Below are 13,549 nucleotides of genomic sequence, written 5' to 3'. Positions count from 1 at the left end.
CCTTTTGGTTTAAATTTACCAAAAAGGTGCCGGGGTTGGGAAAAAACAACCTTACAAACAGTATTTGCAAGTGGCTGTTAGATTGGCAATGAGAGGTAAGGCTACACAAACCTGAAAGTTCAACCAGTGTGTCTCTACTCTCAATATCCACTCTATGTAGGTGTGCACATAGCCATTTGGGCCAGTCCTGTAACAAGGGTTACTACACATTTGCATAACATGTACACATGCACAGCTGTTATTGCTTGCAAATGATACTAGTGAGGTGGATATTACATGTCTTATGTGAATAAATAGTTACCTAGCTCTTCCAATTTTCTATTGGCACAATATCCCACAATGCAAATCATATTTTTACAGTAATCTCACTTTTGACATGCTCATCTTACTTCTTCTTCTTCTTCTTCTTTCGGCTTTTCCCAGTTAGGGGTCATCACAGCAGATCACCTGTCCACTGATGATTGGCATTGGAGTTTTGCAGTGTCGAGTTGCCAGTCCAGTTCCCAACCTTTCACAGAAGGCACACACATGCACACACTCAAACCTAGGCCCAATTTAGAGTGTCCAATCCACCTACAGCATGTCTTTGGGATGTGGGAGGAAACCCACTCGACCACAGGGAGGACATGCAGGCTCCACAAAGAAGACACTCCAGCTGAGAATCGAACCAGAGAAATTCTTGCTGTGAGGCAGCAATGCTAACTGCTGCACCACCGTGGCCGCCCACATGTTCATCTCACTAATACATCCATATATATGTCTACTGTTACAATATATCAACATATACTATCCACTGTTATAACACATACTTGTTGGACCATCCCTGACACTGACAGTGGCTGGAAAAGAATTGGTGAATTCCAAGCCCATATATATCATCCCTTGTGGTGTATGAGGAGTTTGCCTTGTGACCTACAGCAGTACACACATAGAATACAACAGACATTACTATTGCTCAACAATACATCACTACAAGATAGCTATTTCCTCTATATGCATTGATTACACTGCAATTATTACAAAACAGGTACTACATACACAGACATACTAAATGTTATACATACCTTCTTAGGAATTGGAGGTGTTATTGACTGGTATATTAATCATTTTTGGTTTATGTTTCAATCTTCTGTTGGGTATTTTGTACTGTTCTGCAGGTAAATACAGATGGTTTGAATGCGTAACAAGGCATCCTTTTATAGTTAGATATCAGTAGCATGTGCTATCCTGATCACCAATTGGTGTTCCAAAGTAGTTAATTACATGCACATTAGCTGTGAAGCTACTCCCTTAGCCAATACCATGTAAACAGTGGAGTATAACTGAGTACTCCACTTGGGCATTGTCCCTTTGCCTTACTTCTGAGGAAGACAGCCTGGAAGTGTTGTTTGAAATCTATTGCAACAGCTGTATGGAGACAAGCACAAATATATTGTGTGTAATGCCTACAAAATTTGGTCTAAATGTGAGTACTGCTGTTATATTTCTGAACATTGCTACTTGTGCAGGGTTTGTCTGTACTAATACGTCTGCATATGTTTCAGTCTGGCCAGGATGTTTAACCAGCTGAAGTCTGTATGGCTATGCATATAATGTTAGGGGGTTTACAGTGTGCTCACCAGACATCTTTAGTTTGGTGTAAATGTGTATCATACTGTGCTGATAATCAGTAATTGGTAACACTTCCTGGTATAAATACTTTTCAACCCTCTGAAACAGGATTAGTTCAAACAAACTCTGTAACATCAGCAGCTGTTCCATTGCATATCAGCGACTATTTCACATAGGGCCATGTTAGTGTGTCTCTGTCCTGGTATGTTAAGGTTTCAGCAGATGTCATACAGTGGGTGAATAATTGGTTATGCTATGACAGTATGTATTGCTGTAATTAGTTTGGGTGTGGGGGAGATGTTGGTGGGTGTACATAGCAGATGCAGGTGTGTAGGAACTGCTTTTATACATATTCTATATGGTGTGGGAGTTCTTTCCCTATGTGAACACGTATCCCTGAGTGGAATAATAGTATGGTAATTGCAGGCTGATTCATTAAGACACTGTTAAATGCTTCCTGTATAGCATGCATGTAATGTTAGTCCTTGAATCCTTTTGGCAATACATTGGAATGTAATAAAGTTTTGCTAAATGAGAGATGTCTGTGTAGTTCTGTCATAGATATTTGCAGTCATTGTAGTTGTGTTGGTGACTAACCCTATTTGGCTCATGTCCATCGAACATAGTTGTAATAGCGTATTGGCATATACTCTTCATATGTTATGTTCATATTGTTTGCAGGTGGCAGAATTTGTGATTGCTACTGTCCATGTTATACTGGGATTTGAACACTTCAGATGCTGTATACACATGTATGTATGTATGTATGTATATATATATATATATATATATATATATATATATATATATATATATATATGTATATAGATATTGATATACATAATATATATTATTGCATACATTTATATGTACCTCCATTGATGTGTAGATGTTTTTAACCTATCTATATAGCTACATATATATATATGTATATCTCTATATATCGACATGTATCTCTCTCTCTCTCTCTCTCTCTATATATATATATATATATATATATATATATATATATATATATATGCAGCATACACCTTTCATTGGGTACATGGTGGTTTGTCCTATTTCCACATAATCCTCCCTTTTGTGTTTTAATCTGTCTGAATACACAACTGACATAGGTACATCTCAGGTAGCTTAGGTGTATGTTATTCTGAGAATGGTGTACATGGTTGTGGGTTCTAATCCTGGAAATGGTTATTATTTTACCTCTCAGAACAGGCACTGGTAGGGAAAGTGTGATTAACACACATTTAAGTGGTTGTAAGCAGGTTTGCTCATGGTCTGCGTGACATTAAGCAAAGGTTAAACCTGTGAAGTGCTTATATGTTTAACCATGTTTAAGCACCGCTTACCATCACGCAAACCCACGCAAAACCGCTTACAACTGCATACAAGTGCTTTAATCAACCTGCATCCGACAGCCCCTATTCTGGCCCTCAAAATAAATTAACAGCTCTTGAACCTAGGACCATAAACACCACAGTCACTGACTTTACCACTAAGGCATCTGAGATATGTACAAATGTTATGGTGTTTAGAATAAACATTTTAGTACAGGCATTCCTCACTACTGACAACAAATGTGACAGTCAGTTGGTGTACATATGTATGATACATGTTAATGTTCATATGTTTGTGGAATTAAGTGTTGTAATGTGACCTGACAGGGTGTACTATGGATGAGAATGGTTCTTGTTTTGTTTCTTTTTTATATTGCCCCTATACTCCATGTATACCCCTCCAGTTCACTTATTGAGCATCCAACCCAGGCTCACCTTGATGCATAATTTCATTACCCATCATTCCTCCCCCCACCCCAATCACCACATAAAAATCAACCATCCCTTCTATGGTGAATTAAGTTTATATTAATAATTATAATACCAGAGCTGCATGTGTTTTGTGTACACTTCAATTCCTTTGGATTGCTTTTGTGTCACAAAGTGTGTTCACAGATGTATATATATATGGCTATAGATGTAACTGTATATATATACATATATATATATATATATATATATATATATATATATATATATATTCCCATGTGCAGACATATATATATATATATATATATATATATATATATATATATATATATATATATATATATATATATATATATATATATATATATATATATATATATATATATATATATATATATATATATATATATATATATATATATAGTGTTAATTTGTAGCAGTGTTACATATGTAGACTTGTATATATTGATTCACAAACTACAGTACATTACAATGTACTGTACACATGTACACAAAGTGACTGTCCCATTTGTGGTTAGTACTGTGGAATGCCTATAGTATAAGGTGTAGTCTACAGACCATGAAACATGTATACAGCTCAGATGGCTTAGTGGTAAGTCCCATGATGATGGTGTGCATGGTCCAGGGTTCAACACCTGTGATGCTTTAAAAATGTGTTTTACTCCAGAATAAGGCTCATTTAAGCAGTTGTAAGCACGTTTAAAAGTGTTTGTGTGACATTAAAGCAGCAATTAAACACAGTTAAACAAACTTTAAAATGTATAACCTGTGCATGCAAACATGGCCACATCTGCTAACAACTCAGGTTATATACTTTTCAGTGATGTATCATCTCACTATGTGCTTACATAACATTACATTCTCTGTTGACTTTACTCTCCAGCACACATGGGTTTATATGGGTGTTTCAAATGTTTATTATACTGAAGAATACTACCTAAATATGCAAGCTGTGGTTAAGGTATACTTTTTAACATGAAAAAAATCTCTGACTTTATTGGGATTTGAACCAGGAATGCACAGATACTACGCAAATGCTGCAACCATTACACTATTGACATTAATGTTGCTTCTGCTTATTTCCAATTTAGATGATTTCTATGTGTAAGTTAGGCTAAGGAAACGGTGGAGGCGCCCAAATCCACTGAGCTTCACTTACTCTTGAAATAAAAGCATAACAAATGAAATGAGAGACTATAAGTTAAATTCCTAACTATATTAGGCATAGCCCCTCACTGAAACACGTCTTGAAAAACCTTGATGTGTGAATGGGTAACAGAATATACACTCCTGGGATCATATGTCCCAGAACCATACAGCCACGGGGTGGGGTAGCCCCTCCAGTTTTATAGCTGCAAGACCTGTTGGGGAAATTGAATGGTGCTTTTTTTTCATGTCAACATGCCCTCTTTAGATTACTAAGTGCCCCCATCACTCTCCACCACCCGACAACTCTTCCTGGAGTCACTTCATTGGCTATGCTTGACATAGGCTCAGTTACTTCATCAATGGTGAGGAGAAAGCCAACACACTGTAGCTATGCTTCTAAATGCCCTTGGGTAGATAGATTAGTACCTGTCTGTGAACCTCTAAAGTGCAGGCCATCACAGACATAATATGTGAATAAACAGAGCTTTCAGATCACAATATACAGTGAAAAATCACCATGTTGTTAGAAAACAGTTAAGTACAGCAAGAACATACACAACACTGCTACTTAATCACTCCAAAAGCCTATCTTGGAAGCTAGAAGACTTGTATAAGTTTAAGGCTTTCTATTGCTTACCAGTAGGTTACCTACAGGAAAGATGAGAAACAAGCAAAATGGGAAACATGCATGCAACAATACCATACCGGCTTGCATGTGTCAGCCTTAGGCTTTGGAATACTGGCCAAGGCTATTGGCACCCCCTTGGTGCCTTTTTTAGGCAAGTCTCAAAGTTGAATCCCACCTCCATAAACAGCACAATAGTGAAATCAATGATTGTTATGCTACTCAATGCCAGGGGTTGTAATCACAACATGCATGCACTCACAGCACTCCTCAGTATGGCCAACGTCAACATTTGTGCAGTAACTGAGATCTGTTTTAAGGCTCCTGAGAGCACACCAGCACTCCTAGACTTCAACCCAGACCACACATTTCTGCCACAGAACATGGACTTACACAGACATGGAGGGGGTGTATCCATATTCATCAGGGATACCTACACCTCCAGGTTATTAGGGCAGCATGATACCTCTGAGACCATCCATGTGCCGCTAACATCAGCCACAACTGCAAAGCAAACTGTGGCCTGCTACAGATCACCCTCCATGATCCAGGACCACCACTCCTCCTACCTGGAGACAGTGGAAAACATAACAGTCCTAACAAACACCTTGGTATTGGTCAATGTCAACTACCCTACCATTAACTGGGAAACTTACTCGAGTACTCACTTCCAGGCCCAGCGCTTCCTGGAATTTATCACCTCATATGCCCTGTGTCAGATGGTAAACTCCCTAATGAGATGTGGAAACATACTAGAAGTGGTAATCACCAACATGGGTGAAAGGTGCACCACAGCAGAGGTAAACCAGTCACTGGTTAGATCTGACCATGGACTATTCATTGATGATTTCCACACCCAACCATTTCACCCACCCAAGGAAACCACAGTGAATACCTTTCCTACAGCTAAATTTACACTACTACAGACAGAGTTGGGAGGTTTCACAGCCCCCACACTAAGGGAAAACACTGCTCAAGATACAGAAAGATTTACAAATGCACTCTATAAGCATCTACAATGATGTATGGATAGTGCCATTACTGGTAAACCAACACTTACTCCTCCTTGACAAGGACACCAGTCTGGTGGACCCCTGTAATAAACAGGCTATACAACAGAAGTAGGACAGTAGTCCAGAAAACAGAACAACCCAAGAAGGGCAGACATCCATGACCAGTATTAGTAAGAAACATAGGTCCCTCATGAAATCATCCAAGGCTAACATTAACAGGAAAATAGGCACGTATTCGAAAGATAACCACAAAGCCTTCTTTGGCTATGTCAAGGATCTAAGTGGTAACACACAGATTTGCACTGTGCCAGTGCAATATAGCACAAAATATTCTGACCCTACTGATATCGCCAACATCCTTGCAGATACATTCAGTGCATACTTCACCCCCTAAAGAGCCCACAACAATACCAAGAAAGTACAGTATCCCAGACATCAGAGACACACAGGTGGAAATGGCCCTCTCGAATGGCAAAACACAGCATCAGTGAAGCAGATGGTGTCCTAGACTGCATCTTGCAAACACTACAAGACAAACTAACCCCCCACTGAATTAAACTTTTCAACCTCAGCCTCTACACAGGCTACATGCCCATACAATGGCACATAGTAATGGTTATTCCACTCCACTAAGGTGGAAACACAACTGACCATAGTAACTACCACCCTATAAGCATGACTAGCCTCATCTGCAATGGTATGGAGCGCATTCTCATGGCACTCATTAACAAAGACATTGGTAATCTCCAAACACTTGACCCAACCCAGGTCAGCTTGGTTGAGTGCAGATCATGCCTACTGAACCTATTTGACATCTTACAGACAGTCAGCAAGATATTAGATGAGGGGAGAGGTGGTTTACACATACTACCTGGACCACACCAAGGCTTTTGACACCATTCCCCACTCAGGTATTATTGAAAACCTCACCAGCCTGTACATAACCCATACATCACAGGATGGGTTGCCAACAGGCTTATACACATAACCCACATGGTAAGACTATCAGCCTCCAGGTCCAATTCTTAACCAGTCAAAACTAGTGTCCCACAGGACTCAGTTTTGGGACCTCAACTGTTTGGCATATACTTCTCAGAGGTACAGGCAAACACAGGTGGACTATGGCAGACCATGTTTGGTAATGACTGCTAACTGGGAGCCATAACTGACAGTCCAACTGACACAGACATCCTTCAACGGGCCTCACAGAGACCGACACAGGGTGTCAAAGTCATGGCATCCAACTAAGTGCCACAAACTGCATGATCATTCGATTTTGGAAAAACGAAACACTCACATATTAACACATAAGTGGCAGCCACTTTAATACAGACGAGGTACTAGGGTATCTGGGGACTGAGGTAGATAGTGATCTCTCCTTTGACAATCATATCTCCAAAGTAGATAAGACATCCTTGTATGCAGGACATCTGATTACTAAAGCGTTCGCATCTAGACATATTGAGGTTATAGTGCTCCTTAACTCATCACTCATCAGTCCCATCATAGAGTATAATAACCCATTTGGGATGTGCCTCAGAAGACACTTCCGACAGCAGGAAGGTCCACAAACATACCTCGCCAAGAGGATTACTGGCCTCAAACATATGTTCTATGCAGCCAGACTAAATAAACTCCTACTTTACTCAGTGGCATCTCGTTTACTTAGAAATGATCTCTGCTGGCCAACAAAGCCATGTCCAATTCAGGCTTAATGGATAGGCTCCACCTATGGGAATCCATGTCACAGTGAGCCACAAGCTGTAGTGTGCTAAATCTTGCCACAACAATAACTAGAAGATGCTGGAGGGACAGATTCCTGTCACAGAAAATCCCCATGCTTTGGAAAAACATCCCTAATTACATTATACAGAGCCCCTCAAACACTCTTCAAGAGAAGCCTTGAAGAGTGGATGGGGAACAGTAGATACACCCCAGGGATCCTGTCATTGGCTCTGCTTCACAGAGGGACAGTTAATTAATCAATAGGGTGGCAAAAGCTGACACATTTTGGCTAGGCTTATGAATGACCACAGGCAGTTAGCCAGGTACCTACCTGTGAACCTATGAACCTATACATACAGTATCAGCACATGCTGATAGCTTAATTTACTGTTCAGGTGTTGACATACCTTGTGCCAATAGCAGTTGTGTGTGCAATAGTTGAGGGCTGCCTATGCTGGATGCACACAGTAGACTGCCTATATATGACAATTTACAGGTAGTCTTGTATGTGTGCCATCCATTTTTACTCTGTGTGCAGGTGGAGAAAGGTGTCAGTCCCTAGGTGCCTACACTGTCAGTGTGTGTGCTATATGTTCCCTCCTTGCCAAGGCAAGGGCATACTGGGCATGCCTCAGTCTGCCTACTAGGGCTGGCTCAGGGTGTTCATTGTCTGAGTACCTCTATGACTGTGGGGCCCTTGGCAATGGTGGTGGGCTGTGAAGGACTTAATTCTGCCCCTGCTGCAGCTGTTTCCACAGGATCATATTGTGTAGCATGGCACATACTATAAAGATGTGGACACATGTGCCTAGAGAGTACTGCAAGGCTCCACCAGATATGTCCAAGCAACAGAACCATAATTTAAGCATCCCAAACACATGCTCTATGATGATTCTGGTTTGTGCGTGTGCCTCATTATGGTGTTCTTGCATGGGTGTGTGTGCATTTCTGATGGAAGTCATCATCCACGGTTCCAGTGCATAACCAGCATCCCCAACCAGGTGGCCATATGGGATGTCCTCCTGGCAAATACCTGATACAGCTGTGAGGCATGCCAGATGTGGGAGTCGTGATAGCTTCCAGGGCTGCCAGCACACACATCCATGATAATGCCCTGGGCATTGCACATGACCTGGCAGTTGATGGAGGGGTATCCCTTGAGGTTTATGTAGTGCCTACCCTGCTCACCGGGTGGTGACTTGATGTGTATGTGTGTGCAGTCTATTGCACCCAGTACTTCCGGGTATTCTGCCACATTGTGGAAGAGACGCATATTGCTGGCCAACTCCTCCTGCATTCGGGGGAAGTATATGTGTTCATTGGCATGCGGTAACATGGCATCCAGAAACTGGTGAAGTACCCTGGATGCTAATGCCTGTGAGATCCCCATGATATCTCCAGTTGGCCTTTGAAAGGTACCTGTTTGTTCTGGCTCTGAGGTGTGGCCGGCACAGCTCCAGAAGTTGCTGTAGGGTGTCCCTGTCCACCCTGTAATGCTCTACTATCTCCAGATCATGTAGCCTCTGGTAGGTTACCCTGGGTCTGAACACTCTTCTCCTCCTCCTCTGGTGCCTCAGGTGGTTGTGGGCATCATCCTCCTTCAGTCTCCAACACATGCTGGTGAATCAAAGCTATGGCAGCCCCTAACATGTACATATTAAAAGTTCCCCGTATGTATACACCAATGTTGCAGAGTGTATGGGAATACACAAGTGTGTATGAGGTGCTTTCACACTTTATACTATTGTGCTATGGATGCTGCTGATGTCATTGGGTGTGTAAGTGCAATTCCAGCTGCAGGGTATCTTAATTATGGGTTTTACAGTGAGTATTGCAAGCATGGGGCCTTTAGTGTGGAGTTATGCTTGCCTGCCTTGATTAATCGGTTGCCCATTAATTCACTTTTATACCAGAATCTCCTCCCATTATCAGGCATGCCTCCACCTGCCATTTTTCTTGTTTTGTACTTTCCCTTCCTAGTCATGTGTTGCAAAATGTGTCTTGTAGCTGGTATAATGCAAATCTGCTTTGTTCTGCTGTACCACTTTACTGTTTTCTTTGCAGTACAGCCCCTCCCCTTTCCTGTTCTGTAGGTAGCTGTTTGCAGCCTTGTTAGCTGTTGTCAATGGCCCACTGTAGGTGTTAATTACTCATTTGTACTCCAATTTCCCTGCTGCAGCATTTCCTTATTTTTTTCCTATATCCTTCCTGTTACAGCTCCAGTGCGAGCCGCGCAAACCTGTTTACTGAGTTTAAGCACGTTTTCATCTCCGTTCACATGCATACTTGGTTACCTTGTGTACTCTCAGCTAAGCAAAGCTTTAGCCAGTTCAACACATCCTTATCCTGCAGCTTTGCTTAGCTACAGGCAAACCGGATTAGCAATGCTCCAATGTGCTTACAGCAAAGGTGACACACCCCTCTCTTGATGTCATGTTTATCTCAAGGGCACACCTCAGTGTTATAACACTACGCTGTGAGGTGCATCCTTACACCAGCTGGGAATCTGTGATTCACTATTACTCCTCTTATTTACATGGCATTGCCTACTAATACCGAGCATAACACTGTCACAGCCACTTAGCAACCCTTGCATCATGGTGTAGTGTAGTGTGCCTGCCATTGACTATTATGGGGAAATCATGATATGTATTACATTACAGTTTTATTCTATATTATTTCTATTTTCCTTGCCATCCCATTTGCACGTCGCTGCCCTGCGCTTAAACTTCGAGATAGTACGAAAAAAAATTGAATGCTATTTTTATATTTTTTTAGATTTTTTAATGTCAATGGCTATATATTTAGCCATTGGCATATATTAACAATATAGCGCTGTGAAAGGACAAATCCGCACCGGACAGCCGAGAGAACTAACAAACACCTTTATTTCTTTTTCTCTAAATCTACAGTAAATAAAAGGTCATTAGTAATCTTCCCATTAATGACATCAATTTGTTTCATTAAACATTCAATTTCATCCTCATTATTCTTAATAATGCCTCTCAGGTGCTCAAAGCCCCATCCATCAAACATATTTAACAACTTATCATAAAACTTTGTGCCTTCTTTTACGTTGTTAGGAAATTTATGAATACGTAAACCTTTCGGTACGATTTTAATGTGAACGCATTCTTTTAAATAAGCATTATCAATATTTAAAATTTTGTATTTAAACAATAAATCGTTAAGTTTATGTATATTGTCAGCATATGTACACATATTATCATTGTCTGTAACTGAAATATCATTAAACGCAACTTTGCGTTTAAGCCACTCACTAAAAGAAATGTCATTACTGTGCAAGCAGTCACCTTGATTCCCTAGCGGTTTGCGAACACTTCCATGTCCATTGTAATCCAAAATAGAACTGTTGTCCTGGTTCAAAATGTTAGGGAAGTTATTAGCTCCACTAGGTCCTGTATTCACAACTTCTACGATATTGCGATTCAATGCATGTCCATCTCCGCTGACTCCATTGCTTTCTCCACACATACGCAATGTGTTCTGGTTTCCAGGAAGAGTCTCGTTGCTACTCTGACAAGCAAGTGTGTTACAAAGAGGAGTCAGCAGAGCAACTAGCTGACACAGCTGTCCAATAAGTGCCGGAAGTTGATTCCCCTGAGATGTATCAGTGCCCAAACGGACCGGGTAAAAACTGTCCTCACCCTCCATAGAAACTAATAAACTTCAAAAACGAGGCACAGTGCAAGCAATAAACTAATAAACCAAAAATAGTGCTGTGAAAGGACAAATCCACACCGGACAGCCGAGAGAACTAACAAACACCTAGTGGAGCTAATAACTTCCCTAACATTTTGAACCAGGACAACAGTTCTATTTTGGATTACAATGGACATGGAAGTGTTCGCAAACCACTAGGGAATCAAGGTGGCTGCTTGCACAGTAATGACATTTCTTTGAGTGAGTGGCTTAAACGCAAAGTTGCGTTTAATGATATTTCAGTTACAGACAATGATAATATGTGTACATATGCTGACAATATACATAAACTTAACAATTTATTGTTTAAATACAAAATTTTAAATATTGATAATGCTTATTTAAAAGAATGCCTTCACGCTAAAATTGTACCAAAAGGTTTACGTATTCATAAATTTCCTAACAACGTAAAAGAAGGCACAAAGTTTTATGATAAGTTGTTAAATATGTTTGATGGATGGGGCTTTGAGCTCCTGAGAGGCATTATTAAGAATAATGAGGATGAAATTGAATGTTTAATGAAACAAATTGATGTCATTAATGGGAAGATTACTAATAACCTTTTATTCACTGTAGATTTAGAGAAAAAGAAATAAAGGTGTTTGTAAGTTCTCTCGGCTGTCCAGTGCAGATTTTTCCTTTCACAGCGCTATTTTTGGTTTATTAGTTTATTGCTTGCACTGTGCCTCATTTTTGAAGTTTATATATTAACAATATAATACATGTGTTTGGTCAGCTGTCATGGCTACAATTTTATGTTTGCAAAAATGCAAACCGTTTTTTACAGTTTACATTTCTGCATGCTTACACTATGCCTGCACCACTTCCTGGATCGCTATATACCTTCATTTGCATGCTACACCGCTGCACATGGGTAATTAGCATACAGGGCCCAGTAGCTGTGTAGGCATAGCATACGCAGGTAGTGCACTTGGGAAAAGCTCGTACCTGGATCGCTCGCCGGCCATATTTGGTGTTGGAACGCCGACGCTACGCCTGCACCTGGCACAAGCATCATGAATCCTGGGGGATGTCTTTACCAACATTAGTTCCTGTCCTCTTTCTGGTTATGTTATTGAAAATTACTGTTTCTCAAATATGCTCCCAGGCTCAGACACCCTTTTTCATCAGTGTACAAACTGCACATCTGTCATCTTTGCAAAAGGACACCCGTTATACTGCCTCAGAATTTCCTCCAAATCTAAAGTTCTCCATTCACCTGTTCAGTGAGTCTCACACACTGATGCTACTGCTTGCCTTCTCTCAACACGTTTACCAGTGGCTGATCAAATGCTTTCCTAGCTGCCATAGTGCTGCAAGCAAAACTAAGAGTACCTAGTAGAAATGTGATATTACTTACCCTGTCTTTCTTTCTTCTCATTTTGTTTCTGTCACTTTGATACACAACCACTTCAAATTTGTTTTCACGTCGATGAAATTGAAATTTCTGTCCCAACATATCAATTTCTAGACCCAAAAATGTTATGACATCTGAAGGTCCTTCTTAACACATTTACTAGAAGTCTGCAACCCCTTACCTTGTTTGCTGTCAGCCATCTCTGATTATTAATAGTTATCTAAGTAGTCAATTACAGTTCTACCACCACCCTTTGATTCCCATATCCAGAGCAATACAGTGCTACACTTTTTTAATGTTGCACACATGACTGCATATCCCAGGGGCATGGCCCAGTCATAAAAAAGCTGGCTTTTTAATGTCATGCATAATAAGTGCAAATTTCACTGTTACGTTGGTGACAACCTAAATGCAGCTTCAGTATCTAATTTATTGAACAATAGATCACCTTTTTAGCATGCTGTAATGATGCATACATCTTGCTGTCCTTTTGAAGATGGTGTCATTCTCTGATCTTCCTGTCAGATGAGATAGGTAGCTTTGTTGATGTTCCTGT

This window comes from Protopterus annectens, chromosome 3.part1 (genome assembly GCF_019279795.1).
Source record: "Protopterus annectens isolate FY-2018-M chromosome 3.part1, PAN1.0, whole genome shotgun sequence".
In the NCBI taxonomy this organism is placed as follows: Eukaryota; Metazoa; Chordata; order Ceratodontiformes; family Protopteridae; genus Protopterus; species Protopterus annectens.
Note: the sequence above shows the minus strand (reverse complement) of the source record.